Source organism: Halyomorpha halys, unplaced genomic scaffold, assembly GCF_000696795.3.
Source record: "Halyomorpha halys isolate HHAL.00 unplaced genomic scaffold, Hhal_1.1 Scaffold128.1, whole genome shotgun sequence".
NCBI classification, from domain to species: domain Eukaryota; kingdom Metazoa; phylum Arthropoda; class Insecta; order Hemiptera; family Pentatomidae; genus Halyomorpha; species Halyomorpha halys.
In genome coordinates this window covers 1,460,767-1,468,009 of record NW_027110898.1, presented here as the reverse complement: position 1 = coordinate 1,468,009, position 7,243 = coordinate 1,460,767, and the positions used below count along the sequence as shown (strand labels likewise).

The following is a 7,243-nucleotide window of genomic DNA, read 5'->3' as shown; positions in this document are numbered from 1 at the left end:
ATCTAATGTAAAATGTCATTAGAGTGCTACCAATGGGTAGTTTCTCTACACGCCTGTAACACTCCAATTTAACTTAGATCACATTTACTAAATGTATTATAATGTACAGTTGTAAATAGCAATAAATAAATATTAAAAACAATAATAAATAAAAGAAAATAAATCATTAATTTAAAAACAATAACTATGTTAAAAGAAAAGGGAGAGTTAATTTTTAGTTGAGCTAACTCTAGTCAAGATATATTCGAGTAAATACATATTGTCTAATCCATTGAGGAAGCATTTCTTAAATACTTTAGCTGTTACTCGTTGCCTTTAATTATTGATTAAACCACTGCTCCCACCCCAGAAGTGATAATTTTTTTTTTCAAGCAAACAATTGTTATAACTAATAAAGCATTGCTATAATTATTTATAATTTTCTTAAAATTTTGGTTTCATTTATCTTTTCCATGCTGAAATGTCAGAACCCAGGATGGCTTGCCCTCCCCTCGTTTCGATCCTGGATACGTCCTTGGATCTCACCAGTATTAAACTAATCTTAACCTTTAAAGAGTGCTATTAGAACACCATAGTTCAATAAGACCGTACAATGGGACGCCTATAGGGCAAGTTAGTAACATCGATATGGGTAAGAGGGTCAGTGACTTTCACTCTTGCAGAACTCGCCGCAACGTGATGTTCTAGTGGTTAGTGGTTAATCGTTGATGGCAGTGAAGAAGGAATCCTTGAGCAAATGCTTAACCCCAATAAGAATACTGACTCCATCAACAGGTACGGAATAACCTTTTTTTTACCATGTGATGGAACAAATATGGACGATTTAAACCAAACGAACCAAATCATCACATTGGTCATATACTGGCAATAATTAATTAAATAAATCTGTACCGTTACAACCCATGAAGGGTCATGGGTGCAATACTTTGTAAGGAAGTACTGTTACTGGACCAACGGTTATGCAAGGAGGTGATTTGATTAAAATCACGCTCGTCCACTAGATGTTTACCCAATTAAGGGTACCCACTTCATGAGGCTGGGTGGATCCCGGCAATAATTAAACTTTAAAAAAATATGGCTTATGTAAACGATTATACGGAACTTCTAATTACATATATTTCATTATTCCTCATATTTTGTTCCACAGCCGCTTGTGAATATATAATATTAACCCTTAAGGAAATATGATAAAGAATAGGTTTCATGACAAAGCAATCGGCGTTTTTTAAGATTAGCCACATTCAGCTCTTCGAAGAATTGATATCATTAATTCATTATAAATAATGTCAATTGAAAAAGCTGTTTTGTCTGAAACTTTGTCTAGAAAATTAAAAACCATCTTAAAAAAAATACGTTTTAAGTTGCGTAGAATCCAAATAGTTTTACTATCACTTTCTCATAACAAAACCTAAAATATGTTATGTCGTTTTTTTAAGCTATGAAGTTTTAGATTACTTGATTTAAAACCTTCGTTTTTTCTAATTTATTCTAAAAATCTACAACACTTTCTAAATATAACAATGCCTTAAAAAACGTAAATATGTAACAGTTTTAATCACTAGAACTGCTTAAGGCATTGCTTTGACTTAAGAAATTCGAACTCAAAAACTCTAGAGTATGTGTCTGCATCATTAGCTGGAAACTGAAATCTGGTACACCAAAACGATTTCTGTCTGTCTGCAAAACGGAATTAGATACCCCTATTAAATATTTTGCACACATTTCTAGAATAAGGGTATTGGACCTCAAAATAAAAAAGTGTATGAGCCTAAATAAACCATAACCGTTATCCCTTGACTTAGCAAAAAACCAGGCAGGTTGACGGGCAAAGCCCTGAATGAGAAACGCGTTTTAACCAAACTAAGGGACCTTGGTAATTTAGCTCATTCAAAGACTTAAAAAAAAAAAAAAAAAGAAAATGTACCAATTTAATTTTTATTATCATTATTAGAAGAGCTTCATCTAAAAAATTTCTAACATTTTTCCAACCTTTCAATATTAAAAAAAAACCTTGACAAAACTAAGATATTTTCAGTTTTGGATTATAGTTGCTTTCTTTACATATTAATGGCTCATTCATTACTAGCACCAGTCAAATTAAAGATTTATGTGCTGAAAAATCATTTTATTAAATTTTATAGTTAGAATGTTCTTGGAGGAAGCCCGCTTAAGAGTTCCGGTTTTTTGGCTTCACTTTTCCTGGCAGCTTACTCTCTGAATTATACTCCTTCAAATTTACTATTTAAAACGTTATTTTGTGTTTTAGCGATCTTTACCAGCCAGAATGGTCCCTCACCATTCTTTGTGAGCCCCGGCTATCATGCCACTAATGTACAAACCGCCTTTAGTGGACGTTTTCTTCATCTTACAATGCCATCCGGCAAAACAAGATAAACTGTATATATGTGTTTATATAATTTTAGGTTAATTAAAATGTATACATTTGTGTGTTTTTGTAAAATAAATAAATTAGGAGGTTTGCAAAAAAAAAATTAGCGATAATTTTAAAATATTTAAGTTATTTCTATCAGCACTGGGAGTATTCATGATCTTCAGTTTGACATATTATAGTGTGTTTAATGGAGAAATATTTCCTTCTTTTAGCATGTTAAAACGATGTAACAATAGAGTAATTCATGATGTCGAGTTAAATGTAAAAAGTTGTAACATGCTAACTTTTTAAGAGGAAGATTGTAAGCAGCCTGATTTGAAGTCCATATTATATGTTAAATGCATAGAAGTATAAATATACTTATAACATTTAGTATGTTAAAACTATTAGCATTCAACACAACATAATAAATACTCCTACTGCCTCTAAAGATAGGATAATAACACGTGAAATAAACATTTAGATGCCTACTATTCAAGACGGTTTGTAGCGAAATGTTATTAGCATTGCTATTTTTAACGAAATTAAGGAGGGTTAATAATATTTGGTTTTTAACACTGATTCATTGAAAATGTAAGTTAATGACAATCCATTCATGACCTGTGTAATCTATAATAATCAAAACGTTAATAATAACTTTTTTATTATTTTTTTAAAATAGCAATGTTAATAATGTTTCGTTGTTGGCCGGTGTAAACGATAGACACCAAAATGTTAATCACAAAAATAAAATTAAATTTTTTCCAATTATATTGTTATTGGTAACAATTAGGAGTAAACGCACCTTAATACCTAGGTTACATCCTACAGGATTTACTATTTTCGTTTTATTTTCACCGAAAATAATTGAGTTTTCCACTGAATCCAATGCCATTGGATATGGTATGAAAACACTTATCGTTTTTTACGCCCTAGAACACGGTTTTGGAGGTTTCGGAGGTGTCAGTTATACATAATCCATCCTGTCCCATTTAGCTGTCTCCAGCGATCCCTTTGAATCTAATGAGCTGAAATTTGGCACATAGGGTTATTTTCTAATAGTACAAGAGCCGGGAAGAAAAAAAGGCAGTTATCTCACCCCAATTTTTGATTACTTTAATGAAAACTAGGTATAATTACTAGTCAAAATTGATGAGTCTGCCAAGTATAGGTAGAGGAAATAAAAAATGGCGACTGTTTCAAAACCTTAAAAAAAACACTAATTTTTCAATCGGAGGTCTATATCTTAAAAACTACCAACAACATTAGAAAATCTAAGAGAACATTAAAGAAGAATAAATTTTCTAAAATATTGTTCCTAAAAGAGCTATTTACGTCCAATCGTTCTCGAGATATAGCTTTTTAAAAAGCAAAATTTCTTAAAAATCTACTGAAAGATTAGAAGTTAGTTAATTTATTTTGAGAATCCTATATCTCAGGAACTATGTGACGTACAAATGTCTATAAGTACTCAAATTAAAGCTAGTTTAATGGTCTATACAGAAGTTTATGACTTCTACCTTCGTAGGAATAGTAGTTTTCATGATATTTGCTAAAATAAATTGATTTATAGTTGTTCGTACAATAAGTTTGATTTATGAAAAACTTCATTTCAGAAACCATTGGACGTACAGATGTCTGCCAGCGCTCAAATTAAAGCAAGTTAAATTTACTACAAAATAGTTAATAATGTTTATCTTTGTAGGACTAGTAGTTTTTATGATATTTGACAAAATAAACTCACAAAATATTAATTTCTAGTTGTTCGTATAAAATTTTGGATTTTTGAAAAAATATATCTCTAGATCCATAAGACGCACATATGTCTGCCAACACTCAATATAAAAGAAATTTAACTTACTATAAAGTAGTTTATGACACTTATCTTCGAAGAGGTAGTAGTTTTTATGTTATTCACATATGAATATGAATATGGCAAAGGAAAATTTGTCCGAACAATTATAAATCAATTTATTTTAGCAAATTTCATGTAAACTATTACTCCTACGAAGATAAACATCATAAACTACTTTATAGCTCATTAAAGTGCTAATTGACATCTGTACGTCAAATGGTTTTTGAGATATAAATTTTTCAAAATAAATTCACTAACTATTGATCTTTCAGTACGTCCCATACAACATTTTTATGAAATGTTGCTTTTTAAAAAGCTATATCTCGAAAAATATTCATCGTAAATAACTCTATTAGGGCTCATATTTTAGCAAATTTACTCTTCTTTAAATGACAATTTACTCGTTCTCTTAGGTTTTGTTGTGTTGTTCCTACTTTTTAAGATATAGAGCTCTGAATGAAAAAATATTTTTTTTTATCGCTTTGAAACAGTCCCCATTTTTTATTCGGGTGTTTAAACACTTTATTCCATTTTTTTCGCGGTTTTCGTACCTCTACTGCTCCTTTACTCCAGGTTGGGTTCAAACGTAGTCAATTCGAAATGTGAATTGGGTGTGGTGCCTTTAATGGGTTTTAATTTGAATGTATCTCCCACCACCCGATTTATTTCGACGTGTTTAAGGATAAATTTATAAAAATCAGTTTTCAAAACAAAAATTAGGTAGAAATAAGACCAAAATAACGGGGCTCTGCTGCCTCTTGGATTATATCCAAATTATATTAACTAATTATATTCTTCATCCCTTTCTACCCCAACCCACCTTTGTTTATTGTTTATTTAATAACAATTTAATTCACTTAAATGTTGTAAACAACATTAACCAATCATATTCCTAGTGCCGAAGATCTTGTTCAAAGGACGAAATGGTCCTTATTAGGATCCCTTACAATTTTTGATGTCTCTTATCATCACATAATAGACTTATAGACTAGTCAATAATATATAAAAATAAAGTAAAGTACAAGACCTAAAAAAAATAATAACTAATATATCTGCATGAATGTTAACTAATTAATAACACATTTGCGAGCATGTCTCAGTTTCCTTGTAGTTCCATTTTAAGTAGAAAAAGTGTCACTAGACAGTATTAAATTATTAATTCAACATTTTATTGAATAAAATTATGCATTTATTGATATAAATTAAAAATTAAGTTTGGTACATCAGTGATAAAAAAATTATTTAATCTTTAAAATAACTTTTCTAGGTTTAATTTTATAGACTCTAACAAACTGTGAAATTTCTTGATGACGAGTCAATTTTTCACTTTATATTAAATCAGACTGGATAGTGTTGGTAAAAAATAACTCTCTTCAAAACGGAATCATGACATTTATATCAGCGATGACATTTATCCCAGACTGTCAACTATTCTTCGAAGGGTACTCCATCATTGCAGACTGACAGCTCTTTGCTGTGGATATCTCCCTGATTATACGACCTTTCGATGATAGGCGACATCCAGCTCGCGTGCACGGAGGTAATGAGATATAAAAAACCAGAGCCAGGATCACTTTCACCCCACTACATAAAGGAGGTGTGAGGAAGTTTTTCAATCGCCACCTTTTGTACCACTGGTCGATCATTCCAACTGTTATGCAAGAGCCGGCAACGGAAAAATGAATTGAAAAACGGGGAAAATTGAATGCCCGATCTCTGTTCTTGGCAGCTGTATCGGCACCGCGGGGCGTATGATTGACTGACGTCAATAACTTGGACACGGGAGTCGTCGCTACCTCTGTTCAACCTGGAAGTCGGGTCATAATTCCTACAACTCTGGTATTGATTTTTTCGTTCGTAATGCAATTGGTTTCTTAGACTGGAGCTATATTAGAAGTTATCCGTAGCGAAATGGATGGTAATTAAAATAAGTGGTCACACAGCACAGTATTCACCAACCAAAATAAAAAAAAAATTTGAATATCAATAATTAATTAAATAAATCAAAAATTGTATCCTTGTATAGTCTCAACACTTTTTATTTCATCAACAGTCCAACGTTTCGGCCATTTCGGCCATCCTCAAGGACAATTCTCACCTCACATTAAAATTTAAAATACATATGGTAGTGATATTGTGGATAATTTGAAAATTAGAAGTTTTAAATATTTATGAATTTTTAATTAAAAAAATAGGATTTTAACTTATAATTAATGACCTGGGCAGAATAGCCTGCAAAACAAATTTTAAATTTTAATGTGAGGTGAGAATTTGTATTGAAGATTGGCTGACAAGAGGTGACTGAAAAGACCGAAATGTGGGACTGTTAATGAAATAAAAAGTGTTGAGACTATACAAGGATACAATTTTTGATTTATTTAATAAATAATTACCTGTCTCAAGAAATAGAAAAAATATTTTTAAATCAACAATTAATTAAAACTTAATATTAATTAAGTATTGATAAAATAATTACAATAAATATTGATAAAATACATTATTAATAAAGCATTTAAACTTCTCTATTTTATATGATCATCAAAAGTAAATTTTAACAAAATATTTGAGGGTGAAATAGAGGTTTTTTGGATACAAAAACTTACTTATACAAAATACATTTTTTTTTTTAACTTATCTGTAGTTTCATTAATCATTAAATTATCCATGTTACATATTCTTTTATTAATTAAAATCTTAAATGTTATACTACACAACTTCAGATATTTTAATATTCATATATTCATATTTGACATTTAACATTAATATCATTTTTCAACTTCGAAATAGTTTTTTTCCTTCCTATCCCCCGTTTAGCTGCCTTGCTGTTTTTTTAAAAAAAAAAAAAATTACTAGGATATTAATATGAAAGATTCTAATATATTGAAATTAATATGCCATATACTATTATATATGAGAATATGAGGCACAAAATAAATATGGATTTTTTTTTCCCTTAAAATTAATTTTGCTTTAAAAATCATGTCGGAATGTAAATTTAATCTAGGTTTATTTTATTT

At 30.1% G+C, this 7,243-nt stretch overlaps 1 protein-coding gene across 1 annotated transcript in view; it reads left to right on the top strand.

Annotated features, from left to right (window-relative positions):
- The window catches only part of LOC106678186 (uncharacterized), a gene marked incomplete in the record, with an annotated part of 88,055 nt that overhangs the window by 76,252 nt on the left and 4,560 nt on the right, over positions 1–7,243 (top strand).